This window comes from Ursus arctos, unplaced genomic scaffold (assembly GCF_023065955.2).
Source record: "Ursus arctos isolate Adak ecotype North America unplaced genomic scaffold, UrsArc2.0 scaffold_1, whole genome shotgun sequence".
Classification (NCBI taxonomy): domain Eukaryota; kingdom Metazoa; phylum Chordata; class Mammalia; order Carnivora; family Ursidae; genus Ursus; species Ursus arctos.
In genome coordinates this window covers 55,793,102-55,809,081 of record NW_026622763.1, presented here as the reverse complement: position 1 = coordinate 55,809,081, position 15,980 = coordinate 55,793,102, and the positions used below count along the sequence as shown (strand labels likewise).

The window sequence follows — 15,980 nt, the reverse complement described above, 5'->3', positions numbered from 1 at the left end:
AGTAACTGGGAATAGTAACTAAAGGAAAATTGTTTAAGACATTCAAGATGTTAAAAAAAAAAGATTCACAGCACCTGTTGTATATTTTAGTGTATGTTGGTACCCAGGGCCAAGACCTTTTTGCTCTTGGGAAGAAATGTAGACATTATTATTACTTTTATTGCCATAACTGCTATTAATAATAAAGAAGATTGTTACAGAAATGAAAGTAAGGAGGCACCAGCTTTGCTGACCTATATGAAACCTTTTGCAATTTAATGAAAAAAAGACAAGAAGAGACAACATTTAGAGAATTACCTGTTTTTTTGTGTGTATATGAAATTGGGGTCAAGTTTCTGTATTTGCAGGTAACTTTTTTTTTAAGGACTGTGTAATCCATCAAACCCATAGTAAATGAGGAAAATTATAATTTTGTATAATCTGGCAAATGAAAAGTATGAAAAAGAAAGCCTTGGTAGGGGACTTTTTAAAAAAATCTTGAAAGGTCTGCTTTTATCAAGATACATGTGGGGAAGGTTTATTATAAATCAACTGATCAGACTATGACTCATCTTCAGGGATGTTACTGGAAGTGGCTATTTGGATCTTACCATCACTGGAGGTAATGCTTGATCTTTTCACTGACCATAAAGATGTTTCAAAAACAGTGACATAAGCTGCACTCGATAGAGTCCACCAAGGCCGCGGCAGCAGCAATGTATTTATGTGTTTAGTCCGGCAAAGACATGATATTCATCTCGCCTTTATTTCTGCTGTAAGGGCAGACACGAAGAAACATTCATTTTGGCTAACATAAAGTCATTACAAATGAGGCGAGAGAGCAGTGGAGTGTAAAGCAAGTCGTCAGTGCCTATCAGTGGGAAAATTAAGAGAAGTTGTGGGTGCTTCATGTTGGTGGATGTGGAAAGAGCAGGATTCACACGCATATCCGTTGCCATTTTTAGACTGGCTGGAGTCCTGGACTGACACAGCTGATCCGGGGCGGGGGTGGGGATTGTGCTCCCAAGCTGCATCAGTGTGTGGAGCTCTAAAAGCCACATGTGTGGTGGAGAATAACACTAACAGATTTCAGGTTTAGGCAGAGGAGAAAAAAAGAAGAGGAAATAAAATATAAAGGCTGATCATCCAACCCAGACTCCTCTTCGGTGAAGAAATCCCTTTTGTTGTGTCCTGGAAAAAAGCATAGTCAACAGGGTAGCTCAGTGGGACCCTGATGTTGGTCTGTGGATTGGCTGCATCAGAGTCTCCTAGAGAGCTTTAGAAATACATGTTCTGGAAGTTCTGCTTCACTAGTCTGAAGTAGGACTTGGGAGTCTGTATTTTAAAAAATCTCTTCAAGTGTTCCTTCTAGCCAGTCATGTTTGGGAATTCTTTTTTTTTTTTTTTTAAGATTTTATTTATTTATTTGACAGAGACAGCGAGAAAGGGAACACAAGCAAGGGAGGGGAGTGGGAGAGGGAGAATCAGGCTTCCCGCCAAGCAGGGAGCCTGATGCAGGACTCGATCCCAGGACCCTGGGATCATGACTTGAACCGAAGGCAGATGCTTGACAGCTGAGCCACCCATGTGCCCCATGTTTGGGAATTCTTGAACTCTACCTAAGCACCAACAGTAACACTAAACTCATTACTATTTTGTTCCTGGTTAGCTGATGTGATTATAAGTTGTTATCTTATTTCAAACCAAAATTTGCATCTTCAAAACATCCACCTGTTTTGTTTTTTTTTTTTTTTTTTTTTGGTTCTTTCTGGAATTTTTAGAGTAATTTAAAAGTCTTAGGTCAAGTTGGAGAATTTGAATTTGTGATGGACCTTGTCATCATAGTTTTATGATCTTAACCAGCAGTAAGGTAATCTGGGAGCAGAGAATGTGAATGATGAAGGGACTCAGATCTGGGAATTGGAAGATCAATGAACTGAAGAATTTTAGGATGCCAGGGAGGGTAAAGTTGAAATGATCATCTATTGTTGGGAAGATATTTGAGGCCATCAGAGAAGGTGTGGATTGGGATATGGGGAGTTACCAAAGGACTAAGAGGTCAAAGCGTGTGCTTGGCTGAGGGGGAAGATTCAGGATGGGCTGGGCCAGTGGTTAGCTAGTCTTCTACTGATTTCCCAGGCCCAGCTACAGTAGATTCTCAATAGGTGTTTTCTGACTGACAGACAATGGCAAATGGCAGGTTGAGTAGGTAAGTGGGGATGGAAGCAGAAAGTGAGGAGATTGTGTCAGAATATAAGAACTGACTAGAAATCTTAGAGGTGAACAGTTCTTAGTGGTGGGAAAACCCAAGTTGGGGCTAAAGTGTGATGGAGTTGAAAGCGAGAACAGTTGAGAAATTTCATGGTCATCGTCATGGGTGATTCTGTTATTGAGAATTATGGCCAAAGATTGGGGGGGGGGTATCTGAGAAAATTGTTTGGAGGTGACACATGCATGAAATAGAAATGGAAAAGATGATGTAGGGAGCATGAAGTGTGAGGTCCTGAGTTTGTCTTAGGGGGCAGTTTGGGCAAGTCCCACATCCATTCTGCACCTCTGTATTCTTTTGAGTTAATTACATCTTTTCTACTTCCTTTTCAGGGTTGTTGGAAGCTTATATGAGATACAGTGATATGTATGTAAAAGTCACTTTGAAAGGTTAGATAATCTCTAAGGGCTGTCCTAGTTTTGAGATCATGCAACACAACTATTCTAGTTATTACAACATATCGATATTAAGAGATGTCATAAAATATGTATGTATGATAAAGCTACAACTTCACTTCAAAGAAAAATATCCAAAACCAGTACTCAAGCACAAGTAGCCAAACAACCATTAAGCTAAATGACTTCTATCTCTGAAATTAATAGGTCAAGTTTGGGGAAGATAATTCTAATATTTTTTTTCTTTCATTGAGCACACGTTGGCACCTTTTGAAAGATCCAGAAATCTACTGTTGGACATGAATCTTGGGCTCTATTGCTGTAAATGCACCTTCCACAACTTGATTTTCTGTAATATCCATTTCTCAGGTAAAAATATGTTGCAATTAAATGCTCTTTTGATGCTGTTTTTCTTTTTTAAATTTATTACAATTATTAATAATTCTGTAACTCTAACTTATAAGTTCTAGTGAACAGGCAATTTTCTCTAATGTTTCTTCACATCTCTCTCTCTTCTTAAAAAAGTAAGCTCTCTACCCAACATGGGGCTTGAACTCATGACCCCGAGATCAAGAGTCGCATGCTCTACTGACTGAGCCAGCCAGGCACCCCCACGTATTTCTTGAACCTTGGCTGCTCTTTTGACTTTGGAATATTCAAAACTCAGCACCCAATGTAAGATGAAGATGCAGTTGCAAAAATGAGTCTACGCATTTCTTACAGTGGCTTTCCTTTCTACATTATTTCTTCTGCTGTGGGTACAGTAGCAAAGTCTCACATATATCCAAAGTTGGATTCAGATATGATTTCTATGAATTGGTCTCTTGTCCCTCATTTCTTTTTTTTTTTTTTTAACATTTTATTTATTTATTCGACAGAGATAGAGACAGCCAGCAGAGAGGGAACAGAAGCAGGGGGAGTGGGAGAGGAAGAAGCAGGCTCATAGCGGAAAAGCCTGATGTGGGGCTCGATCCCATAACGCCGGGATCACGCCCTGAGCCGAAGGCAGACGCTTAACCGCTGTGCCACCCAGGCGCCCCTTGTCCCTCATTTCTAATACAACATTTGTAGGTAGCTAGTCCTTTAGGAGGTTCAAAACTTAAAATATGTTCTTTTGGTAAAGGAAGGAGATATTCCCAGATTCACAGTGTTCTTCCTTGAAGTGTACTTGAGAGACACTGAAAGTCCATTTCCAGGAGCCTAGTCTTTGGCAGAGGCATTGTTTATGGCCTAAGAACATCATAAACACTATAGGTTCTTTATTTAAACCTTTCCTGAATGTGTTGGTTCTAAGAAGATGGAGGCCAGAGTTGGAGAGAAGAAAAATATTCTTCCGAGAAAGAGAGGTCAGTGTTCTAACGTTTGGGAGGATTTTTGTCAATTTGCAACTAATGCAGGTCTACTGATAATTACCATGCACATGTATTACTCTTAGCAAAATAAGATACAAAGCAGTTGGCTGTGAGTTATTCCAAACTCTCTTGCTTAGGAAATAACAAATACAGAAAACTCGGGGGAATCTTTTGCCTAACAGTGGAACCTATTTGGGAGCTAGATTTCCCAGAACAGATCTGGGGGGAAAGGTATCAAGTTGTTCTCTTTGCATTGAATTATAGAGATTGAAAGTGGAATGCCGTGAATAGTCGCTTGCAGAAGAGGAGACTAAACAAAGGAGAAGTGGTTTTAGAACACTAGAATGGGAATCTTTTGTATTACTTTGGCATTTTTCCTGGGTCCACATTGCTGTAATATGACTGCACCATTTCCTTGCTCTGTTTTGCTCAAAGTTTTGCCTACTGTATATTATGGGTTACATACTGTCTCCCAAAAAATATTTGTGGAAGTCCTAAACCCTGTTACCTAAAAATAGGACTTTATTTGGCAATAGGGTCTTTATAGAGGTGATTGAGTTAAAATGAGATCATTAGAATGGGCCCTAATCCAATATGACAAATGTCCCTATGTAAAAGAAATTTGGACAATGAGATAGGTATGCGTGGAGGGAAGATTATATAAACCCACAGCAGGAAAAAAATGGCCATGTAGAGATGGAAGCAGAAATTGGAGTTATAAAGCCATAAGCCAAGGAATGCCTGGAGCCACCAGAAACTAGGAGAGCCATGGAACACATTCTTCCTCATAGCTCTTAGAAGGGACCAGTCCTGCTGACACTTTGGTTTTGGACTTTTAGCCTCCAGAACTATGAGATGATAAATCACCCAGTTTATGGTACCTCATGATGGCAGCCCTAGGTAATTAAGACACGGTACTTACACTGAACCTGGAACTTTCAATGTTTCCTTCAGTCCTTTCCTGCCTATTGAGAAGTAGAATTTCAGACCCTCTAAAAAGCCCTTAACTCTATCATCTACCCACTTTCCTCTGAACAGCTGTAGATGAATGGCTGGTAGAGTCCTTGTTGGGAGGATTCTCACTTGTTCAGAAAGGTTGAACTGTGACATGAATTGTGATGCAGATTACTTCATGTCAGGACCAGTAAAACCTTGGACCTTAAGCATCTCCCAGATAAAGGAATATTGACAGATCTTAACTATGGAGAGGGTGTTGTGATAATAACCAATTCAAAGTAGAATATTGCTTTTTTCCAAGGAAGATTCAAACAGGGAGTCAATAACATGAACCTTCACATCAGCTAGTCCAAGATGAAATACTAGCATGGGCATCGACTAATCAAGATTGTCTTGTCCCTTGTGTTCTTGTGTTGGGAAATAACTTTGTTCAGTATCTTTAAGATTTATCACCTTGTATTTGCACTGATCACATTCACTGAACTGTGGACTGGAGCCAAGAACTATATTTTGAAGCTGAACTGGTGATAGGCAGACTGTCTCAGTCGTTGGAGTAAATCCAGGCATCTTAAATATTGAGGTGTTACTTTATTGTGCTCTGGAGGCATTTTCATCATGCCATATTCCTTGTGATCTACTGAGCACAACCACTGCATTTGAATGCTTTTCTGAGACAGGGAGATTCTCTTAGTAAAAATTACTTAAAAAGCTGATGTGAATGACTGACAAAAAAATATCCATGCGGACATTTAAGAAATATAAATAAAATATACCTGATGGAAAGAAAAAAACAGATTTTGACTTAACATATATGTATGTATGTCCATACCCATATTTGTTTTTTTTTTTTTAAGATTTTATTTATTTATTTGACAGAGAGAGACAGCCAGAGAGAGAGGGAACACAAGCAGGGGGAATGGGAGAGGAAGAAGCAGGCTCCCAGCAGAGAAGCCTGATGTGGGGCTCGATCCCAGAATGCTGGGATTACTCCCTGAGCCGAAGGCAGACGCTTAACGACTGCCCCACTCAGGTGCCCCCATACCCATATTTGTACACAGATTTTCTTTGAGTCCAGTTTATGTACCTATAGAGAAAGGAATGGAGCTTTAAAAATTCATTTGCATATTCGTGAGTACTTTAATTAATGTCATTGTGGTCCTTTACCAGTTAGATATTGTTAACTACCACTGCTACTACTAGTAGTGCTGCTTCTACTATACTCATTAGCATTTAGTGGGTATTTACTGAGTGCCAGGCCATGTGATAATTGCTCTGTCTACATAGTACCTTTTAATCCCTTTGACAATCCTATAAAGTGTATCTCTTTTATTTTTTATTTTTTAAAAAGATTTTGTTTATGTATTTGTCAGAGAGAGAGCAAGAAAGAGAGACAGAGAGAGAGCACAAGCAGGGGTAGTGGCAGACAGAGGCAGAGGGAGAAGTAGGCTCCCTGCTGAGCAGAGAGCCCGACATGGGGCTCAATCCCAAGATCCCAAGATCATGACCTGAGCCGAAGGCAGACACTTAACCAACTGAGCCACCCAGGTGCCCTGAAGTATATCTCTTTGTCTCCATTTCACAGACTACAAAACTAAGGCTTTGCAATATTAAGTAGCTCGGACAAGATCACACATATGCGAGGGAGCAGGGATTAGAGATCCAGATCTTTCTTACCCCAAAGCTTGTATTCTTATCCATTTTGCACTTTAGTCTCAAGTGTACTGTTGAGAGCACAAAATGTCCTATTAGAACAAGTAAAGACCTGACTCTGAGAGTTCACTTTCTATTGGCAGAGATCACTGCAGAGCTGACAGACTTTCAAGGAAGGAGCAGGATGCCTCAGGGACGGAGCAAAGCAAACACAGTGCCGGTGGAGAAAGAAGCCATTCCTGGCACTAAACAGCCAGCAGCAGCACCTTTAAATAAAAGTAATGAAGGCTCAGTCCCTTGTGTATACCACATGTAGCCATAGACCATGGCTGAGAACTGTGCATAATGAGGGCCCTGACACAGGAGGTGAGCATCCAACGCTACACTGCAGGGGACAGGAACATGCAGAGTGCGCAGAACAAGTAGAAGAGGACTGGCAAACCTGGGTGACTTGCGAAGAGGAAATGGGTGGGATGGGAACAGAAACAACTCTTGGCCAAGAAAAGGAATTATAAGAAACCCATATGTGGCTGTTTTAAAACATGGCCATGAATCCTTTGATGTTCTTCTCATGGAGAAGTAGCGGTATAGACTATGTCTCCTCTGTTGAATCTGGGCAGGCTTGTGACTGCTTCGGCCAAAAGAATATTATGAAAGTGAAGCTATATCACTTCTGAGGCCGGGTCACAAAAGACATGCAGGTTCCACCTCTACACTCCTGAGCTCTGAGACTCCAGGTAAGGAGTCCAGATTACCCTGAGGCTACCATACTAGAAGGGTCATGTTCAGGGGCTCTGGCTGATAGTCCCAGTGTTAGAGGCATTTGCCTTCTCCATGTCTGACACCATGTGACTGAGGCCATCTGCCAGCTGGGTACAGCAGAGTGATCACCATCAACATCACGTGGAATGGATGAGGCACCCAGCCCAAATTCCTGATAGAAACAATCACGAGATACAATGAAATGGTTGTTGTTTTAAACGCTTAGGTTTCAGAATAATTTGTTACACAAGAAAAGATAAGTGGAATCCCTAAGTATGGAATAGATAGTTTATTAACCATTTCTCCTCACTGACCTGGTAGAATAATTGCATGTGGAACTTTGGGGATGAGATGGAGAATGACGGGGGTCTCCATCATGAGTAGGCTTGTGAGATCTGGAATATGGGCATGGTTTTATTGAAAGATGCTGGTTATATAGGAAAGCAGTCGGCCTGGAAAAGGAATGGATTATGAAAGTGGTGTCTCAAGTACTGGGCTAGGTCTTTGTGGTTTCAATACTTGCTTTAGTTCTACTGATACATTGTCAGAACTTGGGCAAGTCTTGCAACCTTGTTAATACTTGGTAATACCTGCTCTACCTACCACCTAGGGAAGGAAATGTGGCCTCGAGAAAAACATGACCTGGTATACGTGAAATAATTTAAAAACTAGGAAGAACTACAAATGTATAACTTCTTCATTCATTCATAGATCTTCACTGATACTGCAGCTTAGCACTTACCACACTGTATTCCCTACTACTTGCACCTAGAATAGTACGAAGCTCAGAATAAGTGCTTATTGAATATTTGTTGAAAAGCTTCTTAGAGTTAACAATGGATAAGGAAGACTGGAGAAAATTTAGTTGGACACTAGTGCAAAATTTTTTGCAATGTTTGTAGTATGAAAGACATGAAAGATAAGCCATTCCCATCCATCTTAATTTTCTAATGCACTCAATAGAACACTACATATTTGAGCTTGACAAATATTAGTAAAAAGCCAGATGAGATCTGTCAACCAGAGGTTGCAGTAGGTATAATACTTACCAGTTCTGTCTTAAAGTAGAAAGAAGCATGGTAGGAGAGAAGGAGAAAAGGAAGACATAGAGGTGTGCATCATTTCAATGATTAATAATGACAGCATTATCAAGATGTTTGTGGCCAGGAAACAAACCTGCTAGAAACAGAGTGTCCTCAACTGATGGAGAAATGCCTGGAGGTCCTGAAGAGGTACAGAGGAAGTTCCCAGGCCAGTGCTGCCTTAGTTCAGTTAAACAATCACTGTGAATGTCTTCTGTGCCAGACCCTGCTCTGGCTGCTCCAGAGCATAGAGCTGCCAAAGACATGATCCCTTCCCTTGGAGGTTTACAGTCTGATGGGAGGACACTGCCTTCAAGTTGTTTGCAGAAGTCGTCTGTGAAACAGTGATTCAGATGTTCTCCCTCCTCTGACCAACACTTTCTTCCTTTTAGGCTGTGGGAAATCTACTGGTAACAACAGAAAGCCATTGTCAAGTTGCACAGATGAGGAGAGCCCTCCATGCCATTTTTTTCTTCATTTTTGGCACTCAGTTCTTCCTCTATAATGTTTCTTTACTGTGTTTGGAGTAATTAAAAAAAACCCAAAACACCCAGAATGCAGCTAGAACACTGCCTGCAATGGCAACCAGGTGAAAAATACCCTTCTTATAATCTCTCTTTGTCTTTCAAAAGTATTGTAGGGTTCCGTAACTTGTGCAGCCCTCTCAGGGATTAGGGATAGATTTCTGTGTTTGACTTGGTTCCTTCCCTCTCTGCAGACACGGGGCAGTGAGTGAGAACCGTTGCTGATTTCACAAGATTTAGAGAGTATCTAAAGACTCCTCATCTCCAAGTAGCTCTACCTCTGATTATATCGGGAATTCCAAGAAATCTATTTCTTGGAGGTATTTGGTTTTTAGAATCCCTATTAAATGCAACATTTCTCTAAGCTGAAAGGAGGCAGTTTAATGTAGTGGAAATGGGAACAAGTTTAAGCCATACAGACCTGAGTTTAAATACCAGTCTTCCACTTTTTTGCCTTGTCATGTTGTGTAACCTTTCTGAGCTTCAGATGTTTCATTTATAAAAGGTCTTAGACAGTTGTTATAAGGCATACAAATGATGTATGCGAAATAGTAGATGGTCGGTCCATGAATGGTAGTTGTTATTCATGAACCATTACGTCAGCTAATTGAAACTACCATAGGGTAGGTGCTTGGGGAAGGAAGAGTCAACCAGAATAGTAAAGGGGGAGCATAAAAGGAAGGTAGGCAGGTCTTCAAAATATTGCCTGAGTCACGATTTGTTTAGAGCAAGGCATCCATGAATTTAGATGGGAAAAAATGAAAGTGTGTACTTTCACTAAGCTCTAACTGAAATGTAACATTTTCTTGTATTATGTACATAGCCAACAGACCCCAGTAATATTGGCAGTATCTGTGAATTTGTCACAAAATTATAGATATTTTTATAACATACTACAGTGGTTGCAGATATTTCAAAATATCATTTATACTAATTACTGCTTCAAAATTATGATAGATAGTATTCCTGAAGGATATGCTGACCTTGCTATTTAACATGTTAATAAAGAAGCACATATATCACTATGCCACAAAATTACTTTTAAAGATATTTTGATAACAGTATTTTAAGGTAATTATCTTCCTTTTGCAATCTTACTCATTTGTTTTATGTATTCTGAAAAGGGGTCCTTATAATCCCACTTCCCAAAGGACTGAAATCAGGATCCTAAAGAGGTATTTGCACTCCCATGTTCATTGAAGCACTATTCCCGCAGTAGCCAAGATATGGAAATAACCAAAATGTCTATCGATGGATGAATGGATAAAATCTCAATTCTCAAGTCCTTGAGATCTATGGTACAGCACAGTGCCTATAGTTAGAGTGTACATCAAAGCTCACCAAGAGGGTAGACCTTATGTTACATGTTCTTTTTAGGTGTATGGTACTCTTAAAAATTTGTTAAAAGGGTATATCTCATGTTAAGTGTTACCACAATAAACAAAAAAATGTACAGTCACTCTGAAAAAAAAAAAAAAAAGAAGGATTCTATAGACTTTACCAGATGACCAAAGGGGACATGGCATGAAAAATTCTACGACTTTTGTCTAGAGCGAGAACCAGCTGGCTAGTATGGCTAATCAGAGTCATCAAGTTTATCTCCTTTCCGAGGTTTGTTGGTAAGGACAGAGATTCTCACCACTCTGGCCTTCTATCCACCAAGCAAAGGGAATGGGGGATATCTCTACTTCCACCTCTACATCTATCTCTATCTGTATCTCTATAGCTAAGTAATTTTTCCTCCTAATTTCACATCCAGGAGCGGTTGTTGTGGACAAAAGAAGAGAATTGTGTCAATGGGAGGCATTACAAAGAGAAAGTTAAAAAGAAAGTTTGCACTCAGGAAAACGGTGTGGAGCTTCCTCAAAAGACAAAATAGAAGCACCATATGATCCAGTAATTCCACTTCTGGGTATTTCCTCAAAGAAACTGAAAGCACCAATCTGAAAAGATACAGGCACCCCCGTGTTAATTGCAGCATTATTCACAATAGCCAAGGTATGAAAGCAACCTAAGTGTCCACTGATAGATGAATGAACAAAAAAGATGGGGTGTATTTCCCTGATGAAATAGAACTCAGCCATAAAACAGAATGAAATCTTGCCATTTAGGACAACATGGAAGCACCTGGAAGGTACTAAGCTAAGTGAAATAAGTCAGATACTGCATCATCTCACTTGCATGTGGGCTCTAAAAAAAAAAAAACAAATAAATAAACACATAACAACAAACAAAAACAGACTCATAAATACAGAGAACAAACTGGTGGTTGACAGAGCGAAGGGGGTGGGGGGACAGACAAAATAGGTGAAGGGGATTGAGAGGTATAAACTTCCTGTTATAAAATAAATAAGTCATGAGGATGACAAGTACAGCATAGGGAATGCTGTCAATAATATTGTAAGAACTTTGCATGGCCACAAATGGTGGCTAGACTTATGGTGATCATTTTGTAATGTATATAAATGTTGGACCACTATGTTGTACACCTACAACCAATATTAATGTCAATGGTACTAAAGTAAAAAAAAAAAAAGACTAAAAGGAAAAGTTGCCACTTTGTTTGGCCTTGAATATCATATCTATTTCTTACGAGTGGGAAAGAAATATTAAATTAGTCCAGTGGGGGAACTGGGAGCAGAATGAGTTTATGATTTTTTCTGAAACAGTTGAGATATTCAGTCTGTTCATCCTGGTCCCCTCATCTGTTAGATGGTCAAAATATTTAGGAAGTGTTTTGGGGACTTTATGCCTGGCTCCCACATCTTCTCCCTCTACTTTTCTGGGTTTTTCAGATGTGTTTTAATTTGTGGGAGCTGAAAGGGATACTGAACACTGGTAACGAAGGCCTCTCAAATGCCATGACTGAGAGGGCAGTGGGGCAAGGTCAGGAGAGTGAGGTATAGAGCCGGGTGCAGAGAGAGGGAGAAAGAGAAGATACCAAGAAATTTTACGACCACTCTGACCTGGAAAGAATCAACTCGACTAGTGGCTTCAGTCTTTTTGTTGCTCATGTACTCCATGAAGAATTCTGAAAGATTCTTTTTGAGTTGACATCTAAAATTTTTATCATAAATTTAAGTAGTTGCAAAGTATATGTTAGATGAGGTACTGAGTATCATATCCGTGATTAAAATATATTTTCATCAAAACTTTGGAACTGCAGATTTAGCTCATTAAATTTATGGAGAGTGTCCATCATATAAATTAATTGGCAAAGCTAGTCCTTATTGTCAAACCATTCTGCCAAATTGGACTTGCTTCATGTCAGGAAAAAAAAAAACTCGCTTCATTTTTTAATTCAAGAAGTGTGTTAGCATGCAACCCTTTGAAATCTTGCTCCTGAATTCTGACTCTCAAGAAGTGAAGGAAGAGCATTTCACATTCATTACATCCTAAATAAACTATACAACATATAAAGTTAAAAAAAAAAAGTGAAGGAAGAAAAGAAGGAAGTGAGGGGAAGGAAGAAGGAACAAAAGAGGCTCACCATGAGTTTTTCACCTGCCTTCCATATTCCTTTCTGAAGCTCGCTTGCTCTTCTCTCAAAGGACTGTCCTTCAGGAAGAAGCCATGAAAGTTTGCTTTTTTTTTTTATAATAATTTTTTATTATATTATGTTAGTCACCATACAGTACATCCCTAGTTTTTGATGTAAAGTTCCATGATTCATTGTTTGTGTATAACACCCAGTGCACCATGCAATACGTGCCCTCCTTACTACCCATCACCGGCCTATCCCATTCCCCACCCCCGCCCCGAAGCCGTGAAAGGTTTGACACCCCAGGACAATGCACCTGAGTAGGATCGAGGTGGGTGAAGGGTATGCTTTTCTTGCAAAGTCAGAAAAGGACTACTGGAGATAGAAAGAGTCCTTGTGGCATAATCTTAGACAAATTAATTTCAGGAAAAAGGACATGCAGAAGCTGAAGATTTAGCAGTTGATTCCCCAAAGCTATCCCTTCCCTTGGAAAGCCCTGGGGAAGTCTTCACACACCAGGGCACATGTAGCTGTACCCCAAGCTAGTTCAGTAACATCACATTTATTGCAATTTGCCCCAGTTCAACTTAATACTACTGGTGGAGACCAGAACAATCTACGGATCCTGAACTCTTTCCACCACTACATCCACCGCTGCCCCAGTGTGGCTATCAGAATCTTGACGAGGGGCTTGCAGCCCTGTCACCCCCTGGCATTAACCAAGCTTAGTGGATTGTTATTCTTATTTTTCTTTGTAAACTCCATGTGGTCAACCAGACTTTTTGGTTTCACAAAACACAAACATCCCGACTTTCTTTCTTTCTTCCTTCCTCTTTCTTTCTTTCTTCCTTCCTCTTTCTTTCTTTCTTTCTTTCTTTCTTTCTTTCTTTCTTTCCCCTTCCTTCCTTCCTTCCTTCCTTCCTTCCTTCCTTCCTTCCTTCCTTCCTCCCTCCCTCCCTCCCTCCCTCCCTCCCTCTTTCTTTCTTTCTTTCTTTCTTTCTTTCTTTCTTTCTTTCTTTCCTTTCTTTCTGAAAAAACACTGCCTTTGTTCTCGAGGGCCCGCTGAGAAGGAGGGGAACATGACTTCTCATTTCCATGCAGTCCCTGTCATTGAGCAGCAGTGTGGAGCAAACACCCCTTTTGGAACACAGGAGTCGTTTCGTGTTTGGCACGCTCAGAGGGAGAAAAGCTGCACAGATAGATCTCTTCCTTCAAGCCTTGCCTCCACACCTCACTGGAGTGGGAAGGGGGTGTCCCAGCAGTACCATTGTTAGGCCAATTGCATTTTTCCCCACAGGCACGAATTTGCATGGAAATTGCTGCTTTGTGTTGGCAGGACTCTTCTAAACATTTCACCCGAAGAATTATGCCCAACATGGGAGTTTGCCCTCTGGGCTGTATCTCTGTTGGACCAGGAGAAGTGAAATTCCTCCATGAGAAAGGGCTCGCCTCAGTCTTCAGCAGCAGGAATTAGCAGCCTCACACTCCAGCAGATTTCATCTGTCTCCTGCGTTGTCTGTGTCAATGGCCCCAATGCTGGGGTGGTGTGGGAGTTCTGGGGGTGATTGGGGAGTGAGGGCTATGATCTTGCCTTAATGCCTGGAGAAAGGATTAAAGTATTTCCCCCAGGTTCTCCCCTATGGGTGGGGAAAGGTCCAGACTGTGCTCCAGGGTTGGCAGAGGAGCAAAGTGGGAGCGAGGTAGGAAAGCAATTCGGACAAAATAGTGCAGTGACTGTCGGGCCTCTCATCTCAGGTTCCTCGCCCTCTCCTGGGGGGGCCTCTCATGGACTTCATGGCCCCACATCTTCCCTAGCTCCTCCCTTTGCTTTTCCAGGAAAATGCCTGACACCTGGTAGCTCCCCCTCGGGATGGACTGGAGTTTGCTGAAGTTTTTTCCAGGGCACAGTCTCTCACATTTCTGTGGTGGTGTGAAAAACTTGGCCTGAGGTTTCAGCCATCGTGAACAGGTGGGGAAGTTTTTCGTTTTTATTGTATTTTTGACTAAATCTCAGTATATAGGTAATTGCCTACTCTCTGTAGATGCAAGATTGGCCCTGTTTTTGACATCTTAGCTCTGTGAAATGACCAGAAATTGGGACGAATCCAGGAAAGGGGGGATGAACGTGCCTCTGTGTTGGCAGGGTGTCTGGTTGCTGAGGTGCTGGAAATATATTTGCAGAGTTCCCTCAGAGAGCTCCCAGTCATGGCCATGGGTCCTCAAACAGGTCACAGCCCCCAGGAGGCCCAAGGGGGCTTCCGGCACCACTGTCAGCTAACTCCAAAGACAGAGGTCTGAAATGTTAGCACATTTACGTTTGTGGGGGAGGAGCTGGGGGCCTTTGGGAAGCAGTTGAACTGGAGAAGCTGATGTGGCTCTTCAAGAATTTAAAGAGGAAAGACAGTGTATGTATGAGGCAATATCAAATAGGAATAAAAAATAAATTAAATTCAAGTATGAGCCTTTGAAATATTAATACATCTAAAGTGCCCTCAGGAGACGGAGGAGTCTACTAGATGGTTTTTAATGCCAGGTTTAGAAGTTTTACTCATTTTGGCTTTCATAAGTTGCTGTGTTTGATTTGGGGGGTTGGGTCTTGTTGTATAATTGTGAAATGGAATTTTGATAAAAGGACGGCATGAGCGAAGGGAGCAAGGGTTTGGACTGAAGGATTAGGATGATGTGAGCCAACACAGAGGAGGAGAAGGCACAAGAAAAGCCAAGGGGAAGGGTTTGGATGCTGCAGTGAGATCACAATTTTAAAAAACCATCTAATGAAAAGAAAGAAAGAAGGAGCTGGCCTTAACTTTTGGATATCAGGCAGGGGTTGCAAACTGGCAGTCTTTAGGTTACACCTGCATGTCCATGGTCAAGGGCACACATAGTTTAAAAATATGTTAAAATTGCCAGTAATTTTTTAAAAAGATTTATTTATTTATTTAAGGGGGTTGGGGAAGGGCAGAGGGAGAGGAAGAGAGAGAATCCCATGCAGACTCCCCACTGAGCACAGATCCTGACTTGGGGCTCGGTCCCACGACACTGCGATCATGACCTGAGCTGAAATCAAGAGTCGGAGGCTTAACCGACAGAGTCACCCAGGCGCCCTGGGCAACAATGTTTAAAAACTGGGAGATTTCACATAAAAATCTGGGGTTCTGAGTTCTCTGGCAAAATCAGAGGAGCTGGCACCACTGACCACAATCCCATGTGGTAATATGTGGGGTAAACTGAGAAGCGGCTGGCTCCTTCTGTCAGGGCAGGAACGCTAAAGTTTGCATGTCCACTCCTGATTGTTGCACTCCGGTGCCCTCACTCATTTATATCACCGGCTCTGCCTGGATGGCCCTTAGTTTCTAAGCTCTGGACTCAGCTTGTCTTGGCCTGGGGAAGGGAGACTGCCCATTGCCTGGCTTCCCAAGGGAATTGCTGGTCCCTGCTGATGTTCCTATTGACTCCTCTGGTCAAAGTCATCAGTGCAATGGATATTGGCCCTGGCTGTTCCTCCTTGCTCTCATCACTACCTGCCAGG

At 41.4% G+C, this 15,980-nt stretch overlaps 1 long non-coding RNA gene across 1 annotated transcript in view; it reads left to right on the top strand.

Moving 5' to 3' along the window:
* Positions 1-15,980, top strand: part of LOC113248959 (uncharacterized) — a 31,095-nt gene continuing 15,115 nt past the window's right edge. The window contains exons 1-5 of the long non-coding RNA XR_008961537.1: positions 1-3,012; positions 6,746-6,968; positions 8,839-9,035; positions 10,730-10,968; positions 14,288-14,420. This is a non-coding gene — a long non-coding RNA (uncharacterized LOC113248959). The remainder of the gene's footprint in view (positions 3,013-6,745; positions 6,969-8,838; positions 9,036-10,729; positions 10,969-14,287; positions 14,421-15,980) is intronic.